General features: G+C 38.0%; 1 protein-coding gene and 1 long non-coding RNA gene across 5 annotated transcripts in view; both read right to left on the bottom strand.

Annotated features, from left to right (window-relative positions):
• dbo (Kelch-like protein diablo) overlaps window positions 1–26,668 on the bottom strand; it is a 137,291-nt gene that overhangs the window by 7,735 nt on the left and 102,888 nt on the right. The window lies entirely within an intron of this gene.
• Window positions 6,385–17,613, bottom strand: LOC124211291 (uncharacterized). Its single transcript, XR_006881435.1, has 3 exons — window positions 17,400–17,613; window positions 7,827–8,179; window positions 6,385–6,808 (listed from the first exon to the last, which is right to left on the bottom strand). It is a non-coding gene; the product is annotated as an uncharacterized lncRNA (long non-coding RNA).

Genomic DNA, 26,668 nt, shown 5'->3' with positions numbered 1-26,668 from the left:
CCGCACAATTAGAAAGAAAATAAATTCTTCCGTGAGCGCGCTCGCGCACACACATCGGTGACTACAGTATTATAATCTAGGAAATAAATCTAGTGAATTGATGGTAGCATTTAGATTTTAGAGACAATCGGTTGTAATAAAGGGAGCCGAAGGAAGGGAAGGTTGCAGGGCAAGGCAAGGCAAGGCAAGGGTGCTGCTGCTGTCGGTTGCCGGTGGTAGCCGATCCGAGACGGCGCGTGCGGCACAGATCAGTATATTCGAGGAAGTGGCGCATTCCTAGGAAAAGGCACCTTGCGCCAGCTGCCGACCGTCATCCACCCTAAACTTGAAGTCATTCCTTCAACCCTCACCCTTTGCCCCGTCCGTGAGACCAAAGTCTTGTCCTTTTTAAACCGATGTCCCACAACCGAATAGGGCAGACTTTTCGGACGAGGGCCGGGATTGGGATATTCAATCTGACGTATAAACGCAGCCTATAACAATTCCTCATGCGAAAAAGATTACTCAAATCGAGAGAATTCTAGTTCACGTAAGCTTGCACGTTCTGACTATTCTTGGACCACAATACTCGATCTTTTTTCTCTGTTTTTTTTTTTACTGGACAAATTTTCTTCTGTGAATCTTGATTACTCTGCAATATTATAGGCCAGTAGTTATCATTTTAATCCAAAAATTCAGCAAAAGCCATTTTGCAGTTTTTTCGCCAATGTTCCGTTTTGACACATCTACATTGAACCAAGTTCTTTATTCTAAACTGAAGGATAATCGTTTTTGCAAATTCTAGAGCTCTGTTCACACTTTCGGAAACTATATACTTAAACCAGTAATATAGTTTTTCAAATTTCATATCGTTCCACTGAAACGTGTTCTTTGTTTCTCTTTTAAATTTTTTTCCTCCCGTCAGTTTGAATCTCACCACGCTGATAGGGGCGAAAAAACGACATCGTCTTCGTTTCACAATGAAAGTGTCGATCAACGTCGAAGCGTGGATTCGACGGGTCTGTGTGTGCGTGTCTCGCCATAAGCGGGCGCAAATAAAGGGGCACAAAAATAAATGTCTTGGGTACATGCAGGCTCGTCTTAAATGGAGAGACAGCTGACCGGCGCAGCGCGGCGAGACGTCAGTATTATAGTCAGGTACACGCATGCATACGTATGCTTACCTATCCGAGTACTCGGCAATAAAGCCGAGAAGGCGGTTCGCGAATTATTTATTATCATACACTTGACCTACTTCTTCGGTAAAGGAAGGAAGAAAAGAAGACGGAGGAAAGAAATAAAAGTGAGCGATTGAAAGGAAATGATATTAAAAAATGGGTGCGTGTACTTATATACGCGCGTGAGAAGTTCTTTGGCATCATTAAACAAGCCTTGCCGAATTTTTTCAGCTTCCTTGGCAGCCTGCTTTCGATAGTAATAGTTTTTACACATTTCTGGATTTGTTTTACCCATCTTGAAAACTGGAATAGAAATTGAATAAATAATTTATAAATAATAATACATACGGCTAGTTGACCTCAATTATATTGGAGCACTTGAAAAAGTATATAAGCACAATTTTTTTCACTAATATTTACAAATAGTAAATAATATTAATCAAAACATTCAATTTAAATCACTACTGAATACAATTTATTAGCACATATATAATTCGCACTTGTATGAAACTAAAACACGTGTTGTGAATGTAGAAACTAGAAACATGTGGATAAATATTATAAATATGAAAACAGTGATCAGAGGCGACGAGCGTGCCAACATGCGCGACTAATAGAGATTCTATTTCTATTTTGTTGGTAGCTATGAGCGGTTTAGCGGGCAGCTTCAACTTGTTACTTTTGTGTTACAGTGATGCGCGCGCATCTTACGATTTCACTCTCAACGCCCCTAAAGAAGTATAACTTCAAAAAGAAAGAAGAAAAAAAAACCTACAGATCACGCGTGCAGGCATTGCGCCTTGTGCACGACTGTTATTATAATTATCCTGTACGAAAGATAATGCCGAGATCGTTCTTCGACAACACGTTTCCTCAACTGCCGTTGCGTCGCAGCTCCGTCATATCAGATCAATTACGAAAGCGAAGATCAGCGATCGCTCGCTTGTTCGCTTACTCGATCGTTTATATTTCTTATCTCCGGCAGAAAGTGTGCGCGCGTTTAACGCGTGTGCGAGCTTCTCATCCTGTAATCTGGTGCCTCGTATCTCAGGCTTGCGTTCACAGTATAATAGTGAGAAATTGCCTTGACTTTACGAGTGCGAACCTGTATCTAAACCTTCACACATGTGCAAATGTACACTTGGGGACAATGAATCTAAGGCGGCTAATTTTTTACACTAGACAGTTACGTTGGCAACACGGAGAAACCTGCAGCGCCATAGTCGGCCGAGTGCGAAACAAACTCAATCTCAATAAACATCAATAAGAATACCGCGGAAATAATAACTTGTTAGATTGACACGTATTCTAAGGTTAGATTCGACGGTCATGGGTTATGTTATGTTTATTAAGACTGAGTTTGTTTCGCACTCGGCCGACTATGGCGCTGTGGGTTGCTCTGTGTTGCCAACGTAACTGCCTAGTGTAAAAAATTAGACGTCCCGGATTCATTGTTCCCAAGTGTACGTAATACATACGCATTTAGAGGCATATGGGAGATGCTCTCGTATATCTGCTTTGCCAAATCTGGGATACGAATTGTATATAATGCGCAAGTTTTGGTGTTTTTGAAAAAAGTTTCTTTTTTTGACTGAGCCCTATTGTCGCGAGACATTTCGAAACCTGTTCCGGGTCACAGGGATATAGATATTCTTTAATACACATGCGTGTTATATTTGTGCTGTAGATTATTATTGTTCAGCAACACTCGACAACACTATTCGGTGTAATCTTTAAGCTACTGACAGAGAGCAATTTATATACATTCTTACAATTTGTCTGCGGCAGATAAATCTAAAATCAGCGTATAGATAAAAACCGTAGGTGGGCCGCAGCTCTTCAACGGCACCTGTTCACCGTTCTGTAGCGACGTATATTTGTATGTGTACTGCTATGCGTCTTTCTCCCGTAGCTACGCGCTGCTCGCACCCATAATTCTCGCTTCGGGTGTTGCGGGAAATTTTAACTGTGCTACCCGCAGGGTTCAGTATTGTTAAAGATTTCAATTTATCATTCAGAGCTGAAATTTGTTAGAAGAAATTTGACATAACAGAGTTCTACGTCATTGATGCAGATTGGAACTTTGTTTCAAATGATTTATTAGTTCAAATTATTGAAAGATCAAACTTCTTACGGAATTCTCAAGTGTTTTTGAAACTTGTCCAACTACAACGATAACCCAACAAATGCCCATTTAAAAATTAAGCTATCCACGTAGATCTAAATTGTTGTTGATTCTGGTTTGATTGTACGTTGAATCTCGGGCTTGTAATAGAGTAGAAATTGGAGTTGCTTCATATATCCCACGTGGATTTGAAATACATCCCATAAGATTGTATTTATTAAATCGTAGTTTTTGATTCAGGTATTTTAAGTATAATCAAATTCAGAGATAATAAATAGATTTCAACTACACTAATAAAATTTTGAAAATTGTTATTCCATACGACTGAAATTCTTATTCAATGATAAATCTTGTTCAATCGATTTCAGTTAGTTCCACTTATTGATAGACCTTGAACTGCTATCAGATACATCAAGCTAAACGTATTATTACGCATGATTAAGTACCGCTTGTAACAAGTATTCAACCATCAATCCTCGGTTAAAGTGAACTTCCCAAATAGGATACCAGCGAGTCGTGCATGGTTAGGAGTATTATTACAGGGATTTCAATTTGTACATTATCCAAGCAAGCGTTTTCTCTTGCACTTGGTTTATACCACATACAATGTATCTTCCAAAATATTTCATCTTGGATGAATTTCACCATTTTAAATCAATGGCCACTAAGAAATGAACTTCACAATATAACCGGGAAGTAAATCGAATTAGAAAAATATAATGAGGTTGTTAACTATGTTATGTATTACGATTTCCTGAATTCCATACGATTCTAAAGATATGGAATAACGAATTTTCCTAAAAAAAATCATATCGTTACAGTAACGTTACAAATTGCGTAACCTCATCTGAAATTTAACGTCAATAATTTATTACGTAATTTAAACTCCTTGCATATATTCTCTGTAACATATGATTAGATTACCAAAAATGAATTTTAGGACTGCTGAATGCGTCAAAAAATTTAGTTGATTTTATAGCGCGCAGAAAACCAAATGTTTTGGTATTACTTGAGAAAAGGTTTGGCGCCTGAATCCTATTGATTCTATAGCGATTGAAAAATCATATTTTGAATAAGCATGAGAAATCTGATCTGTGTATTGTGAATTTTTATAATTTTATATAGAAACTGTTGGTTTTTTACGAAATTCCACGGGTTTCTAGGAAAAAAAATCTATATTGTCCGTGTTGAAAAATGTAATCATCTTTTATAAAAAATTGCAGATTTTTATAATTTTTCGTAGAAATTTGTTGTTTTTTATATTCAAGATATTACGGTTTTCGATGATTTTCCACAATGTTTCAGCTTTTGAAAAATTTCCTACAGTTTTCAACCGTACCGTACAGTTCGAACCGCACTTTATTCTAATTCGGCGTAAAAATTATTTTCCCAGGCTCGTTATAGACAAATGCTTGGAGCCTCTCCTATTAACTGCTGATCTTATTCTCTTGCGAGGAAGAATTTTTCGCGTTACGCGTTTCAGAGAATATTTTGCCACTTCGACAAATTTCTTTACAGATTTACGATGTAAAATATTACTCAACCGCGGCAATCAATTAGTAAATCTCGCGATTCCGTAAATTTGACTGATCATTTTTATCCACCGAATAGATTTAGTGGCCTTACCGCAGCGATTTAGATAAATTTACTAGAGGGTATTCCATATTTTGATAATATCACGAAAAAAAGTATCATTTCATTAACTCGACCAAATTGAAATCGAGTTTTCGTATTAACAAGGATATTTAATACAAAATAATAATTTTCTCCGATTTTGAAACAATAATTCCATTAATTTTCTTACTTACAACAAGATTCTTAAATTGTGTACCTATCTACGATAAAATTTTCCACAAAATGCGTCTAGAAATTGATTTTTTTTTTTTCTTTTCTAATCAAAAACAAAAAGTTCACCGCGATTGTAATCCATTACAAAAGGAACGTGCATCACTAGGGTGCTTCGTTTGAGACGACTATTTTTTTTTTCACTCCATAGACGAAATATCACTCTGAGCATATAAAAAAAAATTCCCACCAAAGCCTAGCTCTTAATTTTAATTTTAAGTACTCGCTAAATGAATTTGAAATTTTCCCATTTAATTAACACGTAGAAATAATATTTTTTTTGTCAATTATCTATAGCATCGCGAGTTTTCATACTATTTAATTGACCATGGCCGGAAGTTTTATAGTTTTATACAATGTACATGGAAGAATTGAAAGTTTTGAGTTCGATTCCCCGATGCCTCACTTTTTTTTTTTTTTTTTAATTGATTAATCACAATAAATAGCTAGATTGGAAAAATCTTATCGAGAATATTAAAATCATTAAATGTTAATGTAAATAATATAAAAAAGTGGTCAATAAAACAGTTGGAGGACAAACCTATGTTCTCTGGTTGAGAGTAGCAGTAATTGGCGAAGACCTCAGAATGATCGGACGAAGACATTTGAAGATTGAGATACATTACAATCACGTCTATTTTATTAAATTTATAACAATTTGGGTATAAAAATTGTCAAATATGCGGATAAAATAGTGATATTTATAATTTTCTTATGATTATTTAATTTTATATTGGAAACTATCAGTTCTACAGTTTCAGCTGACCAAACTTTTTTGTAGGAAATTAAATTCTCTACAAAAATGGTCCTTTACAATTTTTCTGTAAAGTTAGTAGTTTAGGAGAAAAATGAAAAAAACCATAATTTTTTAGCAAAAATCAACTTTGCAATTTTTTACCGGCGAGATACTTCATACATTCTAAATTAGCTGTAGGAACTTTTAAAGAGGAAGGATCCCTCTGAAACTTCCGGCCATGGTCAATTAAATAGTATGAAAACTCGCGATGCTATAGATAATTGACTAGTTAAAAAAAATATTATTTCTACGTGTTAATTGAATGGGAAAATTTCAAATTCATTTAGCGAGTACTTAAGATTAAAATTAAGAGCTCGGCTTTGATGGGAATTTTTTTTCATACGTTTAGAGTGATATTTCGTCTGTGGAGTGAAAAAAAAAAAAAATAGTCGTCTCAAACGAAGCACCCTAGTGCAGCACGTATCTGCAGTTTCCGAATGTGCGGTAATAATGCGCATGTGCGCACACGGACGCCCAACAATTGAGACGGAAGCAAAGCGATGAACCGAGTAGCAGCAACAGCAGCAACAACAGCAGCAGCAGCAACGGCGGCAGCACGCGCCAGCGTTCCCCTGGAGGCTCTTGGGGCGTGCAGAGAGACACTCGGCTCGATCCACGGAGACACTCCGGCACTCCTCGGAGGCCCGCATGCCGCGCAGGTGGCCCTTTCACAACCACCTGTATCTCCGCTCCTTCTTTCGCAGGGTATTCCCCTCTCGCTCGATTCCGTCCGTCCCTCTTTCTCTCATTTTATGTAATATTTTATCTCCGTCCTTGCCGGCTACCGCTCGAGGCTTGTTATTCCCCGATTATATTTTCCGCGCCCTGCGGCAATTGCGGAGTCGGTATTATCGCTGTAATCGTTCGATTGCCAATCGATGCGCGCTGAGAACAATTTTTAATTTCGGTTACCGCTCAGTCCTTAGCTACTTTCATTTTTTACCACAATCGAAAAATATAGTTATAGGTAGAAAATGAAAATTAGTTTTCTAGCTGTTACCGGAAAGTTTAGTATCCGTTACTGTTCTTTCTCATTACGATCACTGTTGATATATTTTCTTGCAACTGTTGCGAAAATTTAATGCTTGTGCGACAATAAATTGATGTTAAAGGCTTATTTAGCTAAAAAAGTAGAGTAAATCGAACAAACTGATTTTGCGTTGCAATTACCAAAAAAGGATCGACGATAGCGCAAAATGGTTACGCGTACCTCGTTTTTCGTAATTCCAACAATATTTAAACAGTTTTTTTAACGATACCTGTTTTACGTAATTGATCTAGTTACTGTGACAAATGAAATTTTTCTCAGTGCGCGCAATTATTTGTATATTGATGATCGCGTTCGTTCGCGGTATGAATTTTTAGGTAAAACTTTCATCATTCGCTTACGTTGGATATTAGTTATTCAAAGGGTTTTTTGTACGTAGAATTTTCTTATCACCTTTCTGATAAACTTATTACCCGAAGTTTCATGACGAGTGTCATTGGTTGAGGATATGGAAAATATGAAACCTCGAAGATTCTTTTCACAAGATAAATAATTGGGGGATGGGAAGCAAAAGCGTGTTGACGTTTGTCTGAAGAAAATGTGACACATATTGTGATGTGACAATAAATTTTGGCTTTCATCAGAGAAAACTAATCGTTTTGGTACTGTAAATTTAGCTGACACTTTTACTCTATTGCTATAAGGTTGATCACAGCTTGAAGTTGTTCGCTAATTTAGAAATGTTTGTTATTTGATAATATGAGAAAACTGAACCTCTATATTTTTTTGTTATAACTGTTTTCTGTCTGCTATGGGAGGTCGACCAGCTTCGTTCGATCAAACTCTTGAGCGTAAAAACTTAAACTAGAAACAAGTGTCAGTTTGCATGCCGATTTTGAATACACCAAAACTTACTTGTCATGCTTAGATTGCTGTGATCCTTTTTTTTTGCATAAATCGAGGCTCGTAATGAGACAAATCACTCTCCAATAAATTTTACTACACAATAGAGTAACGGATATGAAATAAACAGGGAGTCAAATGACAGTTTCAGTCAGCAAAGACCAATCATAGACGTTCTTTAAAACAGTCATTGAATACAACAAACTTGCTGCAACAAGTCTATAAGAGACCGGTAGAAGAAGAATGTCGATCATCAAGTCGATTGATTTAAACCACTCGAAAAATCAGCATAGGGAGATTCGTTTTGCCAAATTCGTGAATTGGAACAAGTACTTGGCTTCGATGTCGTCCGTTGCCTGCAGGACCTAAAAATCAGAAGAATTTGACAAAATGAATAAAACGGATATTAACGAGATTATGAAAATGATATGAAAGGTTGAAAATTCGACCATAATTTATTGGTGTAATTGCCGTAAAATTGTATTGCATTGGTTAAAAAGCGTGCAAATCTAAGAAATAGAGTTCGTGGAATAGAGATTTATAAAAAACCGTCCAGTCACCCGCTTGGTTTTGATACTTTGACTAGGACTTACGGCTGAACAGCGTTGGAGATATTTGATAAATGTAACTAGATAGTGCATTTACGAGTATAAATAAAATCGCATCACCATTGTACCAAAGCGGCGGTTATTACGCAACTGTGTTATAGCGAGGTTTGTCTTTTTTTGGGTTTGATGTTCAGACAACGTATTATTCTTTCATTAAACAAAAGAATGGTTTTCCTATCGACGAGCTTGTGAATGGCGTGAATTTGATATAAGAATCGGAAACTGTATCGAGTACTTTGGGAACTGAACACGCGTAAGATAAAATCCAGTTTATACAACGCTGGTATTAATTTCGCGATGCGAAAACTAGGAATAATCTATACTGGAAATCGAATCATTTCATTGTTTATTCGATTTCGAACATCGATGCTTTTGTCAAGAAATAAGTATCGATTTCGAATAATCAATAAAAAATTATAATCTAAAAGAAATACATAATTTTATTACTACACCTATATGTTTGTACATCAATATCTCGACCAGTATCAGAAGGCATCAATCAAATAGTGCACTTATTGTGTGACTCGACTGTTCTCGCAAGCTCTTATAAGTATCATAGTTCACTGATGGGAAAAGTGAATTTGTTTATACTTACACGGAAACAAAAAAAGTGGACTATTTTATAGGAACTAATCGACGATCAAGCAAGACAACATAAGCAGTGGATTGGCGAATTGACATTTATGAGTACCATTCACCCAATTGACGGCTTATTTGAGTATTTCAGAAATTCTAAACAAAAGATTCGATTTTAGGATGATCGAAAGAAAAATTTAGATAACCGCGTATTAATTGATTCGGTAAGTTGGTTGGCCGAATATCAATACTTTTTTATTCATCTTATTCCGACTTCTAAGATAATCGCAAAAAATTATTATCTTCGAAAAAATAAATAAAAAGTACGAAAACAGAAATTTTATAATATATATATGTATATATTATATACATACATTAGGGTGGACCTTAATATTGGTAAAAAAAATTTTTTTCTCTCGCCCCTTAAATTGACTCGAAATATTAAAAAATGATTGTTAAACGTGAAATCCGCTCTTAATTATAATATTAATCCGTACCCGAAAGGCTCTTATTCAAGGAGTTAAAATCGATTAGGAGTGATTATCAAGGTAAAAAATTTGAAAAAAATAAGTTTTACATAGTTTTTCCTGCGAAAATCAATGCGGTTATCCATATTTCGACAGTATTACTTTTTTGACATGAAATAGAAAGGAGAAAATCGAAAAATAATCGGATCAAAGAACCACAACGCTAGATGGGCAATAACTATGTTTGTAGATGTCGCAATGATTTCCAGCTCATTTTTGTACAAGTTACACCTTTTGTCACATTAAAAATTTTCCTATAAACATTCCTTATTTCTTCTTCTCAACTTCAAGTCAAATAATCTCTCATTTTATGAAATTAAAAACGATTATTTTATACGTATTTATCAGCGATTAATAACATATCAAAAACTCAGCTTTTTATCTTTACATTGTTCCAATTTCCGTATCACCTTAAGAAATTCAGATAAATGTGCGGAATGCGGTAAAATTACTTTCAGATCAGTTTAAGTTGTCACACAACGTTATTTCATTATTTATATACAAATTGATCAAAAAATTGATAAAAAAAAAAATTGATTTTAACACCTTTCAAGGGCCTTTGGGGCACGGGTTAATATTGAAATTAAGAGCGGATTCCACTTTTAAAAATCATTTTTCAGTATTCCGAGTCAATTTAAGGGGTGAGGGATAAAAAATTTTTTTTTTTTTTACCGATTTTAAGGGCCACGTAGGTATAAGGTATCTACGACACGTACGTACGAGGCCGTGTGTGTCGGGGATATGGTCGCGCGCGCATTTCGCCGATGAGAGGGCCGTTTCTTCTTCACCTGCGCGGCATATGGCTGGGAGGCGCGGAGGGGTGATAGACCCGTAGGATGGATCTACCGGTTAATTTGTTGTCCATCCCCGGCACCCCGGTGCCCTCCTCCGAAACCCCCTACCTTACGCCCGGCACTTCCGGTGCTTGACCCGCGGGCAGCGTCTGCCCTCGCCCTCGCCCTGCCCTTGCCCTTGCTTTGCCCTGCGCTGCCCCGGTTGTCACGCTTCGACGAACCCCGGCGGCTCAAACTAAACGCAATACGAAATCCCGGGGGATGATTCACCTCCAGGGCACGACTTGTAGTCGGTCGGATCGGATAGAGACCGCGGCGTTTGGGAGGATTTTTGTTTGCCGGCAAGGATGGAGGAAAAAGTAAGTTTTAGCTGCCGTGTAAAAATCGTTTAGCCGAGTGAGAAAACAGGAAATACGATAATATTTATTATGGAGTAGAATTCAAGAATTTTATATCGTATCCTCACCGATTAAAATTTTTCTACATACTCCTAGAAGGTCTTTGTTGTTTCGTGATCGTATTCATGCAAAGAAAAAAAAGTTATACGATTACGATATTGTTTGAAAATTTGTTCGCTATAGAAACTTTTATCTCGTTAGGTGATAACTTGTCTATCCACAACAAATGAATTATGACTTAATCGGTTTATATTTCAAGAAAAAAAAAAACAACAAATTTGTTTCAAACAGACACAAGTTTCTAATTTCCTAAACTAATGAAAGTGGGCTTAGATACATCGGATTCTGATCGATAGAGTGAAAACGATATTGAGAATATTAACAGGTATTTATCGAAGCAAAGAAAGAGATCAGCTTTAAAACTTTCAGACGAAAAAGCTTTGTGGAAATGTAAATCAACTTCTGTAATCTACAATCATCAATCGAAATATATTTTTGGACGAATCTTGCCTGGTAAACAAATGGTCAAATTTATCTGACTTGAATTTCTGGTTTATTCAAACAATCGATGAAACTAACAATACATATTTATGAAATTCAATCAAGTATATGTCTTGAACTTTTGTACAACATGTTCAAGACACTGAAATAAATTTATGGTTCAAACATAAATTTCTGACGACGAATACTTCATTACATTTGAAGCAAAGTCCTACGATCATCGTAAAATGGTGAATGATATAGTTTACCTTCGAATACGTATAATGTGCAGGCACCCTTTCTATGCAGTAATTATTTATTCCTTGTTTTTTGTTTTCTTTTCGTGCAGCTGAAACCTCAAAAATCTGCCCTTTTCAGAAAAGCCCCGGAGAAAATTTTATTCCGGATAACTATCACCTTACGATTCTTATATACTTTAAAGAAGAATAATAGTTAGGTTAAAAAATAAAAAAAATCAACTTAGCTGTAATAAAATAGTAATTCAAGCAACAAGTGACGAAAACCAGGAAATAGTGATGAGTCGGAGGCGAGACGGAGACAAATGCGGAGCTCGCACGCGAATCATCATTTCCCGGTTTCGTCACTGATAGCATAAAATATTTTTCATCACGACTGCGTCGAAAACGAGTTTTCACACCCGTAACATATGTCTGAAATGGCCAGCCTCATTCGGCTTGCTCCGAGTGCGCATGCGTAGCGGTGCGCAATGGTTTTGAACGCGCATGTGCAGTGGCGTACAGCACTCTGTACGACGAAGTGCGCGTGCGTAGCGGTGCACGGCGCTTTACGTGATTCAGACTGCGCAACAGCGCTGGAAGCGGCGATTTTGGCACGTGTTACAGGCATCAAAATTGAGATTTCGACACACGTGTGATAAAGAATTTTTTAATCAGTAGGTCGCGGCTCAATTTCAACTCTGATTCCACCAGCTTCGTCTACGGTGTTTCGAAAATCGATGTTCTACTGGTATGAGAACGAACAGCGCGCGCAATAAAGTTCAAGTAATTTTTGTTCATCGCAGGGATTCGGCCCTTACTTACATCCTCGTACACTTATTTACGGGCTGCACGTGCACCTGTTTCTGCACACGCGACCGTCACGTGAGTTATACGTATTATAAATTGCCAATACTTGATACTCGCTCCTTAATTGTGCATACCCGTTGCTGCAATTGAAACTTCGACGATTGTATAACGACTGCGAAAATCGGATCATCCTGAATTGATTGAATCTTCCTTGTCGGGTCGTCTTTGATCATTTCATCGCCTAATACCTCGAAGGTTCTATGCGGACGTACAGTCAGCTCAGTAACGTACCGAAACAAACACATATATGAAGTTGAACTAAGCTTTGGCAAGTTGCATGTAAATAAAAAAGTTCTTCTGATTTCGAAAGAAATGATTAACCATTGAATTTTAACTTTGAAGACTGTGTTATTAATATCACTAGAGAAACTACATTATTTTAATATGTTTTTTTACCCGACAATCCAGATAGTAAGACCGATTTCGATGAATTGTTTCTTAAGATCGTCAGTTGGTAGAAAATACGATATGTACAATAGTTATAATTTACAAACAATAAACTTGTGATTGAGCAATAAATGCATTATTCTTTACCCAAAATATAACTCCGAAGCTCTATGGAGAATTTATACACAAGTAAAATGAGTTCTTGTTAATCAGAATTGGACATGAAATGTGGATTTCTCGGTGAAAAATAATAGAACGGTGTTAATTCTCTGAAATTGCTAATACACTTCTCGCAAAAATTAAGGGAACAACGAAATTTTCGAAATTTTTTGGTGATTTTCAACAGGCTGTATTTCAGTGAAAAATGGTCGTACAAAAAATAAAAAAAAAAAGCTTTTGAAGCTTGAAGACTCTAGTTTTTGAATTTTTTGGTTAAAAATTTTTCGAAGCACTATTAGCCATGCAATCCTTGGATAAAGCACGAAGAAAAAATTTTCAAAATTTTTTACGTTTTTTCTTTCGCTCTACGGGCATGGAAAAATTTTTCCGAGCTAAACCAATGCATAGGTCGCATAGCCTGTTTATTCAGCTTCAAGATGCTTTTTTTTAAACCTCGATACGACCATTTGTCTTCGAGATATCGAGTTTTGAATGCCAAAGCATCCTTTTTCACTCAACTGCTGATATCTCTGGAACTACTGGTCGCACAGCAAGCCGAAGGGCAGTTTCTTTTTCTGCAGAAAATTTCCTACAAGAATCTGTCAAGGTTGATGTCAAAAAAAATTTTTTTCCACCTGTAGCGTTAACGTGAAAAAAGAGCAAAAAAATGCCATTTTGCCTTTTTTTGGATAATTGACTGTATCTTCGTCAATATTGGGGGGAAAGCTTAGGTTGGAAAAAAATTTTACAGCCTAATGTACCCCAAAGGTCCCCCCAAATCGGTAGATCGATCGGTTCAGCGGTTTTCCTGGACCGATTGATTGAAATTTTGACAAAATTAAGAGAACAAGGTTCCTTAAGAAACAAAAACCTTGTTCCCTTGATTTTTTTAAAATTTCAATCAATCGGTCCAGGAAAACCGCTGAACCGATCAATCTACCGATTTAGGGGGACCTTTGGGGTACATTAGGCTGCAAAATTTTCTTCTAACCTAAGCTTTCCCCCCAATATTGACGAAGATACAGTCGATTATCCAAAAATTCTTTAAGAACCAAAAACCTTGTTCCCTTAATTTTTTCAAAATTTCAATCAATCGGTCCAGGAAAACCGCTGAACCGATCGATCTACCGATTTGGGGGGACCTTTGGGGTACATTAGACTGTAAAATTTTCTTCTAACCTAAGCTTTCCCCCCAATATTGACGAAGATACAGTCAATTATCCAAAAAAAGGCAAAATGGCATTTTTTTGCTCTTTTTTCACGTTAACGCTACAGGTGGAAAAAAAATTTTTTTGACATTAACCTTGACAGATTTTTGTAGGAAATTTTCTGCAGAAAAAGAAACTGCCCTTCGGCTCGCTGTGCGACTAGTAGTTCCAGAGATATCGGCAGTTGAGTGAAAAAGGATCTTTTGGCATTCAAAATTCGATGTCTCGAAAACGAATGGTCGTATCGAGGTTTAAAAAAAAGCATCTTGAAGCTGAATAAACAGGCTATGCGACCTATGCATTGGTTTAGCTCGGAAAAATTTTTCCATGCCCGTAGAGCGAAAGAAAAAACGTAAAAAATTTTGAAAATTTTTTCTTCGTGCTTTATCCAAGAATTGCATGGCTAATAGTGCTTCGAAAAATTTTTAACCAAAAAATTCAAAAACTAGAGTCTTCAAGCTTCAAAAGCTTTGTTTTTTTATTTCTTGCACGACCATTTTTCACTGAAATACAGCCTGTTGAAAATCACCATAAAATTGCGAAAATTTTGTTGTTCCCTTAATTTTTGCGAGAAGTATATAATGACGTCAGTATTTAAACTTTCTTTCCTCTGCGACGGGAATTGCTTTAATTTATGTAACTACATAGATTTCTTTAAGGCAATAAGATTTCGTTTTGTTGTGTATTCCATGCATCCTTAAGTCATATACGATGATTAGACGAATTTGGATATGGGACTAGGTGATTATCAACTCATCGATTATTCTCCGTAAATTATCTGAATTATCTTGTAAACATTCATATCTCTTCATATCTCTAATGTTTGGAATAATCGGTAGAAAGTTATGTCAAAGAAACGCTTTCTACAAAATCTGTAGCAGATTCTGTTAATCAAATCGGTGTCAAGATTTTTCCTCGCGTGGGGACCGGATACACGTAGGTGTATTATTCATGCTCATCACAGGGATCGGAGGACTGGCCTTGTGGCGGTGGATAATCGTCGGGAGGGAGTCATGTGGACAATTTTTATGGAAGCGGTGGTAATGCACATTTAATAGCCAAGGAGGGGTTGTGGAAGGTATAGAAAAATACTTCGGACGATCCCCGGCTGTGTCCCTGCATGCTTATTTTCGTGTACCGACATACTTTTCTAGTCTGCATCAAACTTTGGCAAAGGATTTACAACCGTGGCTTCATACACAAGTTTTTTCACCGCCGTTATCTTTTTCTTCATTTCTTTCGTTGGTTTTTTCTTTATAGAATGGATTCAATCTGGAAGGACGAAATTCGAAGGGCCGTTAGTCTGTCTCATTCTCTTTGCAATTAGATTTTGCAGCCACTTGGGTGACTCACTCTTACATTTTGAAAGATGCACTCATTTTTTAAAAATTTTTATAAAAAGTGAAATTTTTGCCGTCTTTTCACCTGTTTCGTCTCAATTTTTAAACGATATCACGACGTATATTGTGTGGGAAATTACTCATCTTCCGGAAAACGAGCGCTCGGTTTCAAATTTCATGTTTTATCTCGCAGAAATTGAAGCATTGGTTGATATTGGACGAAAGTGTTTTAGCCTATAGATGTATTACAGGTATCTAAAAATCTAGAAAAATCAGATGTCAAGATAATCTCAAAAATCATTGTATATTATTGCAAACTACTTTCTTTTTTTTTTTAATCTTACCACTTTTAACCATTCACGTACTTTTCAATTCAACTTTGTAAATTATTCAAACTTTCTACTCTTACTTATACATTGTACCATCATAGTATCGCGGCAGTGATGGTGTAATACATTGCACTCGGAATAGTTTGAAATTTCATAAAGAAACAAACAAATTAAAATACAAAATGCACATACCGAGGCACGTTGATCGACATGGGAAAGCCTGAAATGGGGATCAGATTCGGTCTAAAGTTTCTAAACGATTAAAATACAGTCGGTAGAAAATCCGCGTTATAAAAAAGTATAAATATAAAAGTTACGGACGTTCGGAATTCGCGAAGAAAAGAAAGAAGCTAAGAAATAATGGTTTGAGCGGAGCAGGGTGAAAGTTGTCGCGAGTTGGTCCGCAGACCGTAAAGGAAATGGGCGTCGCGGAATCAACTTATAGTGACAAATTAATATATGTATATAATTCAGAGCAGGTGATGGAGATTTCACGTCGATGAAATTTATCATGGCCCAGTATGTGCTGGTCGACTGTTATTCCTTAGCAGTATACGATAAGACGTCGGCCTTAATTACTTACACGAGCAAAGAACCTCACACCTACCCATCTTCGACATGATGCGTAAATTACACGCCGCTTAAATCCTTGCGGTATTAATGACGCAAAACACTTGAACCGACTTGAAAGCTCCGCCAAGGGAGCTTCGGGTTTTCGAAGGTTGAAAAATTTGCCGATAATTTGAGATCGCCGTACCGAAAGGCCCGGAAGCACCGATACCAACACCGTGCCCGCGTTACTTGGCTCTTCGCTAACTGCACTCTTTGCTGACAAATGAGCGATTGGTATTCCAGTTTGTAAACGTGCGGCAGTTTTCGTCATCGCAATTAAATATATAAGCGAATGTCCGTGCCGAACCGCGCGTTTTTGTAGGACGCGGAATCCGGACCGGTCCGATCCGCCTCGAATCGAAAGCGGATGCGTCATAAATCCCGTTTCAGGATCCCGCTGACGAGTTCGTGGGATGCATCGTGCGTCGGTTGGCTCTCATGACGCGAGAGGTAAAGGGGCCTACCTCTCACCCCTCTTGGGCCCATTTAAATTGGTGAAAAAATTGACTTCTTCCTCAAAATATTCAGCGGATACAGGTTATTGTGCCTTCAGTTCGATACTTCGCGGTGCAATTATTTCAACGTGGGAGGGGTTTTTACGATTCTCGAATCGTGGAGCTAATCATTTGAAGTCCTGAGAATACGTGTCCATGCGAAACGTAGGTACTACTTTGCACGGTTTCGAGATAATGTCAACGAAAATTCTTTCATACTTATGAAGAGGGATTTAAGTAAGTCGTATTAACCTGACAATGTTTTTAGGTTATAGAAAAATTGTCAAGTTTCATACTAGAAACCCACGGAATGTTTTTTGCCATATGATAACAGCGTATTTTAACGACTATCTTCAAAATACATGAGATACTTCGAATCACTGGTTCTTATGTGAAACAATTCTAATTAAATGGGTATGTCTTGTTTAGATGAATGGAACTCAAGTTCTGAACATTTAAATCAGTGCCTCGGTGATCCTTATCTATGAATGATATTTTTGCTAGCCAGAGTTATTTGGAGTGGGAATTCAAAAGAGCTTTCACGTATTTCTTTCTGAGGAATTTTACCTGAACTACGGTGAAGAAACGAGTAGCGTTTAAATCCTCGAGCCAAGATGATGTGTATGCTGAAAGATTTGAGGATATTTAGAGGCTGGTGAACCAATAGCAGAACCAAAACTCAGATGTACCGGCCCGAAAATAATGCCTGCATAGCGAGGAGCTTTTTTTCGTCCGTTAGATCGACCGGGTAGACAGGCACGACTGCCAACTGGTGCTCTTCGGCACGTGGCCGTACCGCTGTCTTCTTTGGAGTCAGGGTGGTCCTGTACCCAAGGTAGCACCCCCTAATAGTCAACGAAGGGAAAATGGAAGAGAGAGAGAGAGAGAGAGAGAGAGAGAGAGAGAGAGAGAGAGAGAGAGAGAGGGAAAGAGAGAGAGAGAGAGAGAGAGAGAGAGAGGAGCGATAAAGATAGAAACAGTGAGTAGGGCAAGGGAGCGTTTTAAACCCTCTGCACAAGGATCAAGATCTGATAACTGAAAATCGGTCTGAGTGACAGTGGGAAGCAGTGATTTGTTAATTCGGAATTACGCGAGGGGTCAATTACTGTTGTAATATGGTGTACAGAGGTTACTGTAATCTCGTGTATTATTCGTAATTTTTTTGTAATTTTTGCAACCTTTTGTATTCTTTGTAATATTGTGCATTTTGTATTATTTTCATAATCTCTGTAATCTCCGTAATCTTTCCGTGATACCTTTAATCTTTTGTAATTATTTGTAATCATTTGTAATCTTTTGTAATCCCGGTGTAATCTTTGTAATCATTACAATAAATTTGTTATCTTTGTAATTGTCATCAGTGTACGCCATTTTTGCACATGGATTAACTCACCGGAATTACAAGTTTACCGATAGGGGGAGCCTCGCTCTCACAGTCAGAATGCAGTTATCCTAAAATCTGGCGAATGCAGTAATTTGTGCGCGAAACTCTGTAACCTACTCACACCGTATTCCTGGTTTGAAATTTTGCTGAATGTGCCTTACAATGAAAATTCTGAAAAGATTTATTAAAGTGCTTGTAATACAATGAATGGTGTTCTCTGTTTGTAAATTACGCTGGTGGATTTTGTCGTGCATGGTTTATATAGTGTCGAGTGTTCAAAGTAATATTTATGAGCAAGACAATTGGATCTATCGTTTAACAATACTAGATGGAAATGAAAATTTGGAACCTTGGATTGACCGTAGACTTTTACTTTGAACAAGCAAATATCTTTGGGATTTGGGCACTTTGTTAGTAACCCGTACTTTAAATCTTGATCAATGACTATTCCACTATTTCCTACTTAAAAATAAGTGTATACATTCTCAAACAGTGAATTTTCACTGACTTTTTCACTGATTTTCAATATCAATACATTGATTTGCTTTATCGAAATATTTATAACTGATTCAGAGTAATGAGCAACGATCCATGAAATTCAGTCAAGTTGAACATGAAAATGAATATTGTTAAATTAAGAGAATCCGGAGACTCTTGCAATGAGTTCGACACTGCACATCTAATCTATTTGACAACGTATCATTCCTCAACTGTAATAGGCGCTGATTTATTTCATATGAAAATTATTCAATCTTTCAACATACTTTTTTTTTAACTATCTCTGAGATAGTGAAAACCGACGTAGAAGAAGACATTACGGGTTTTGTCGGAAGGAAATTTGGAATTTTCATTTTCTGATTTAATTGGATACCGGGTTATAATATGTCCTGAAGGAAGAAGTGAGCTGCCCTGCGAAAGGTGCAAAACAAAAACCGAAAAGAGAACAAAAAAAATGAACTAATGATTTCAGCGAATATCAGGAATAACAGGCGCAGAGAATGTGAGAGAGAGAGGGAGAGCGTAAGGGCTGTTAAATGTATAGGGGTGGAAAAAACGGAGGTGTAACAGTTACTTTTCGCCCCTCGAAATCCTTTGGAAAGATGTTCCTGCGATGGAGAGAGATGGAGAGAGGCTCCTGGAGGCTTGGTGAATGGTGATCACGGCCGTGACTGCAGTGGTTCGTTTGGCACGCGTGCCATGTGTCCGCCCCCGCCTACCCTAGGTAGGGTGCCCCCTTCTACTCTATAAAGCCGGTACGGGTTTGATGCCGGCAGTTTTTCCTATTACTCAAATTCATCGGAGGAGACGAATTGGTGTGGATTGCTCTTCTCTAGGTCGGAACACCGTAAGGATGAAAGGGGCCACATGTGTGCTAAAGAAATGTCTTTATCTGCAAGAAAAAAAGCTTGTGAGTAATTATCCGATGTTTTTTTTTTTACGGTCAAGCTTTTCGTACAGCTTACAGGTTTAAATTTCTGCGAAGCAAATTTCTTACAACCATCTGAACTAGGATAAAAAAAATCTCCAGGAGAACTTAGAGCTTTTTGCAGAACCTTAATCAGTGCTACAAGTTTTTCACAAACTTTTCTGTAAAAGTCTCGAGTAAAAAGCAGACTTCTTTAAAACAAGATCGGTTAAATTTTTCAGAATTTTTATCAGATTGTGGGATGAATTTTTACCTACTTTGGTTTCGGGTTTGACGATGTGATTCATCGCCGATCCGCGATATTCGCTAATTTTTTTTTAAATCCAGAATGGCGAAGCCATCTGTGGTAATCACCCCACCACGAGAGTCGAGAGTGATGGGTAATTAACTCTTGGATATTGGGGAGCGAAATGGCGGGGGTAGCAGCCGCTTGGTTCGAGGCAGTTTGCGATCCACTTTGGTAGATATGTGTGCTTATGTAAACTTGAGGACAACGAATCTGAGAAGGCTAATTTTTTCCACTAGACAGTTATGTTGGCAACACAGAGAAACCTGCATGTATACTATCTCAATCTAACCTTGCTTAAGACCCAGATGCTTTATTCAATCCTTACCGACTGTGTTAAACGTCTTCTATTTTGGCTATTAACAGAGGCTTATGCATCGCAATGCAAAAATGGGTATAACAGTCGAATTCGGCATGCAATTTTGTATTTTTGGGTTAGATTCGACGGTCATCGGTTACGTTATGTTTACGAAGATTGAGCCAGTTCCGTAGCCAGCCGTCGGTGGCGCTGCGGGTTGATTCTCCGTTGCCAACATAACCGACTTCTGCAATAAATTAGCCGTCTCAGAATCACTGACCCCAAGTGTACATGTGTTGCAAAGAGAAACGGGTCTGGTTAACTCTTAATCTAACTTGACTTACCACGTCTTGAGCAAATCATACCTAACCTGAGTTCATCTAACCTAACCTAGCTTAGGCACAGCACCGGGACTGTTCCTGATTCCCCTGCACCTATATCGGAAACGTCATGTGCTCCATTAATTGGATCGACGTTCCCGCCGCCTTTGCCGCCGACTGGCCGTGTATAACGCCCTACGGAACAACAAAGATTCATCCCATTAGGGCGGGCACCGTGCGAACGCGTTTGCCCCGTCGCCTCTGTTATAAATTATAACGCCGGGTGTCTGAGTCTGGAGGATGCCATGGCACTGACATCACAACCGTACGGGAGTATGAAAATCATAAAATTACATTGACGCGATGCTCGGTGAGTGATCATCCTTGAAATGAAAGGGCAAAGGATAACTTATCGCAAGTGCACTTTGCTACATTATAAAAAAAGCTGATACTTTTGACAATAACTCTCTTCATCGACATATTATTTTATACAGGGGAGACTTTGTTGAATCTGCATGAAAGATGATTGGAAAATAAAAGCTCATGCGTAAGGGATTTTTTTTGAAACTTTCATCGCATATTACCGCGATAGTTTTCACCACCAGAAACAACGTACACGTATTGTCTGTAGGAGAGGAGGGGGGTCCAAGTCGATCATCCTCCACACCCCAATGACCTTGAATTATTTTTTGTTGCAGCATTTTTATACACAATTTTATTGAAAAATATCTTTCTTGATTGTTTTCAAATAATTCCAAAAACTTTGGACCTCCGTTCCAGAGTTTCTGACAGCCAAAATTATTGCGACTGTAAGAATCCAAATAATTTTCAAGTAATAATATCTTTGAATTTGAAAAATGTATCAACAAAAGTAACGTCATTATAGAATGCGTTTTGAAACCGACCTTTCGAACACAGGTTTTTTTAATAATTTTGGGATGATGTTTTGTTAGCTAAAAATTGATTTGAAAAAGAAAATTTAATTGATGTCCTAACAATTTGGACATTTGCATTTTTATTCTTCTACCAAATTTCGTCAAAGAAAGCCGAAAATTTCAAGCGTGAATTGAGGATAATACACAGTATTATTGGTAGTTTAGATTTGATATTGTTTTGGTATATGAAAGCGTCCGTATATTGCTCAAAATTTTAGGCCCGGGATGTTTTATTATGTGTTGCATGTTTTTTCACGTTTACAGCCTATCAGTTTTTTGTTGCGGTACATTTTTCAGCTTCTTAGCTTTTTTTAGCACGAAATTAAAAAGTACGTACCATAATGTTTTCGTGCACTGAGAAGTATTGTAGCTTTCATGTTGAGCAGCCGCGTAAAATTTCGACTTTCTCCATTTTTTGGGAACAATTGTCCAAACTGTCGATATCTCCATTCCATCTCAAGTTGAATTTTGCGAATTGAAACATTAGCGTTGATTGAGCAAGATATTTGTTCCCAAGACGTTGGATTAAAAAAAAGTCCAATAACCACAGCACAGTATATTATTGCAGTATCTGCACTATTGCATTTCCAACGGCATGTACCATTATAGTTCAATCATCATAATTTAACGACCATTTTACTCGCTATTTCCTTTTACGTATTATTTCGTACCTTTGATCGATTCGTTTATTAGTAACAAAAATTTTGTAATGATACGGCCTAGCATGTAATTTTGTCTTTGTTCTTTGGCTCGCTTTGTGGTTGCTTTTGAAGAGTTTTGAATAGCGTGACATGAGTAAACACTGGCCAACACTGGTCAAACAGTCAAATCCCCTGGGTCAGGGTAAACGTGCTTGCGAAGTACGTACAATGTATATACATACATAGCACGCACCGAGACCTAGGAGGTCATAATAACACCGAGCTTTCATTGTTTCGTCTCAGTGCCTTTCCATTTCCGAATTGAATTCCCATTGTGTCGGGTTGACATCCGCTCCTTGCGACTCGAAACACCTTTTACTGTATCCACAGTGGTTCTTTGTCCACTGGGACAAATAAACACCACTTCTTCTGTATCGATTGAGACAAATGGAGGGTGGAGTGGCTCGAGACGATTCGATGAAGCTTGAGACTTCCCCCGATTTTTTATATTAAAGTAGCGATACTTGCAAGATTTGCTTTTGATGTTATTGGAGCACGGCATTTTTCTTTTATGCAAAAAATTTGAATCGAACATTAGAATCGAGTCAAGGACTTGCTTATTAAATAGATTGAACAAGTTTCCATCAGAGTCAAGATGCAAATAATTCTAGGACTAAGTTGTAAAACTTCAGTAAAATAGGAACAAAATTCGACCAAAGGAGAAAGCGTCATACTTTTGTATTGACACGTTCCTTCAATAAAAAGTGGCATCATTTTTCCGATCTTAGTCTAAGATAGTTGATTATTCTCGTCTCCGCTACATCCATCCGTTGCTAACATTTTTCATTACACATAGCACCGCGCGACTCGTGGTTAAATCCCCGCGAATTTTTAATCCGATCTGCAGCGCGAAAGGGAGTTTAAGGAAAGGAACAAACCGGCAAAAGAAAAAAAAAAAAATCAGTTGAGGAAAACATGTGTCCGCCTGATAATTACAGACAATTCTCAAGGTGCGGTAGCGGGGAACGCCTCAAGGTGCAAGTCTGTGCATATTTATAATAAATAAATTACTCGCGACGTTGGATATCGTGGCGTCGGTCGAGTAAGCCGCAATTGCTTAAATAATATGGCGTAAACCGAGAGTTACAAGATATCACTGCATCACGCAAACGGCAAGCAGAGATTAACTGTACACGTATGTAACGTATTTGCATACTGGATCGAGGTGCTCGGTTCTTTAAGGCGCAAAGCCCCTGGGCGCAACTCACCTTTGATGTAGGTATCAACGCCGAAACGCAATTTCGTCGGATCGGGATACTCTGCGTGGGAAACACCCGAGTCGGCACCGATTAAATCAAGATTCCTGATCCCGGTTTTCGGCCTCGTCGACAACGGGACCGTGGCTCCCGATGAAGTCGAGGTAGGAAGGGACTCGTTGGCTCACGCTTGGAGGGGGGCGAGGAGAGTCATTTACGAGGACAGACGTCTCGAAGAGAAAAATCAGCCATTGGATAACGCATCGAATTCAAATTACGAACAGATTGAGGCACGGTAAAACGGATTTTATTTTCGGCAAGGGAAATGTGAATAACAGCGATGATGATGAAATTTTACATGATTATTATTAACGCGCGTATCGATTCCTGATGATTTACCTTGAAGTCTGACATATGAGTTAATTTGTGTTAAAATTGTATTATGAACGGTGAAATTAATAACAGCGTTTTATTTCTTTGAAGACCGTATTTTTTTTTTCCTTTTTTATTGTATAATTGACTTGGAAATGTCGTAGGACTTGTTCTCTGTGAAAAAATATGTAAGATTTTGGAATAACGGATTTTGACACATAACTAAACAGTTAGCAGCTGGAACCATGTCGCGATGTATCGTGTCGTTCAGGTTATACTGTTTGTTTAAAAATTTAGAAAAAATACTTTAGAGTTTTGGAAATAATCATTCGATATCAAGAATTCGTTTCGAAAAATTATTTCTCGTTGCATATTTCTATTCGAAATAACGAAAGAACAGCAACGGATACTAGACTTTCTGGTGACAGCTAGAAAATTAATTTTCATTTTCTACCTAGAACTATATTTTTCGATTCTGATAAAAAATGAAAATAGTCAAGGACCGAGCGGTAACCAAAACTAAAGATTTCTCTCAGCGCATCATACTTCAAAGCGAGTTGAAAACCGTTTTGGTCAATTGTTCGAACTTTTCTCATTAACCGCCGAAGCAAAAATTGCAAACACTGTCATTTTCCAAAGCTTGGAGCGATTTCATTACTTTTGGTACGAAAAACAAAAATTTTAAATACAACTTGCTCACTTCGTCAGCGCTCCGAAATCCCCTTAACGAGCTTTTTGCTCCGGAATCCGTTAGCTTCGTTTACACGGATGTATAAAATGGATATACGCACTTGTACGTGTATTTACGTACAATATGCTGAAGCAATTTTGCGAGGCTAGGAGTAGGAGGAGGACCCGGGTTTTGACCGGGATAGCATATGGTACGGTTCATCGTCGTATCGCGACGTCGTCTCCAACGACAACAGATGGTTCAGCGCGTGTCCACGGGTTCGTTTTTCGATGCTTTATTCGTTCCAAAGTAGTTATTGCACAATCTTGAAAATCGCTCTCCTTATTAAATATATTTATTTAAATATTTTGAGACTATTCGACCGGTCTAGATCCCGCGTTTCAGTACAGACACAGCTCTTACAGGATTCAACTTGGCTTTACACTAATAATATCACACCGAGAGAAATTTTTAGTTCCGGCTACCGCTCAGTCCCTATTTTCATTTTTTACCACAATCGAAAAATATAGTTCTAGTTAGAAAATGAAAATTAGTGTTCTAGCTGATACCAGAAAGTCTAGTATCCGTTACTATTCTTTCTCATTACGATCACTGTTACTGTATTTTCTTGCAACTGTTGCGAAAATTTAATGCTTGTGCAACAGTAAATTGATGTTAAAGCCTTGTTTAACTAAAAACGTAGAGTAAACCTCAAAAACTGATTTTGCGTTGCAATAACCAAAAAAGGATCGACCATAGCGCAAAATGGTTACGCGTACCTCGTTTTTCGAAATTCCAACAATATTCAAACAGTTTTTTAACGATAACTGTGTAACACAATTTTTCTAGTTACCATAAGAAATGAAATTTTTCTCAGTGCAGTGATTAAGAAAAGAGTCGTTGCTGTTTCACCGAAAAAGGTTTCTGGTTCTTCAGAATATTACAATACGTACAGTCCTTTACCAATTTGATTTTTGACACTAGCTAAAACGTATGTATAATATTATACGCAATGATTGTTTACACGTTACACAAAATGGAAATGAGCGAAGAAGTTCTTACGTTATGAGGCAATTGCTAAATATGTAACCCACAGAATATGATGATCTGCCATATTTTTTTCGAAATATAACTTCGTACTTCACGATATCAATTTTTGTCTTCTCCATTTCACTTAACACAAGGTATGCCGATGTCTTGCAATTTCACTTGTCATAGACGATTCGATGCAAATTTACCAGTTTCACAACTCACATTCAGCCAAGCAGGCACGGCTGCTGGGGTAGGAAATTGATTGCGATAAATTCGGCGCTTGGACTCCGAGAGTAAATATGTTAACACATATCGTTCTCTCCTTTATTGTGTAAAAGTGTGTAAATGAAATTGCGCGGTGTGTATCACATTTTCAATTGACTCCCATCCCACTGCTTCCCTTTTCTATTTTAGTTACAAAATTTCTTTCCCGCAGTGTCGGAGATAAAGTTTGACCTTACTGCAAATTACAGCGACTGATTAGAAGAATAAAACATCAAGATAAGCAAGTAAAATAAAGCGCCCTTATTTCCGCCCCCTAATGTATGCCCCAAGTCTCGTGAAACCCGATTCCTGCATTGTGGCCGGCACCTGCCCTGGTTTAATTCCGTTATGCAGATTTGGTCCGAGGTCTCTCGAAATATGGGAGTCGTTGAACCTCGACAGTGCGGGGAGTTGTCTGCAGGTTTGTCCCACGCGACGAGGTAAAATCGTCGAGACACCGCAGCTCATTTCGTTTCGTACGGCTAATATGGCTTCCGATAGGGATCGCGCTCATCCCTCTCACTAGTCGTAATTCCACGGGGTTTTGGTTCACCGTCCGAACCCGATTTATGGTCCCCGGATCTAAGGACGCGTACCGTACCTCCCGGTCTAATATAATAAATTTCAAGTCCGCCGAGCTCTCTGGCTCGCTCCCGATGAACCGGAAGTGGTCAACGGTATCGGTTTAATATCTACCGCCTCATTGAACTCGCGGTATACTTTTCTTCAAGAATATTATAATGAATGCACGTGGTGCCGCGTGATCTCGCATATGCTTACCTTGAGAAACGCGCTGCCTAGTTCATTCCATATGTATATACGGATGATTTTCAACCCTCGGGAACAATTAATTCAATTATATGCAAACTTTTGCAGGTGTAAGAGAATGCATATCGACTTGGGCAACCGAGTCCTGTCTCGTTTTCAATTTCCAACGTCTACTCAACCGTGT

Source organism: Neodiprion pinetum, chromosome 2 (genome assembly GCF_021155775.2).
Source record: "Neodiprion pinetum isolate iyNeoPine1 chromosome 2, iyNeoPine1.2, whole genome shotgun sequence".
Taxonomy (NCBI): Eukaryota; Metazoa; Arthropoda; class Insecta; order Hymenoptera; family Diprionidae; genus Neodiprion; species Neodiprion pinetum.
This window is presented reverse-complemented; position numbering and strand designations above follow the sequence as displayed.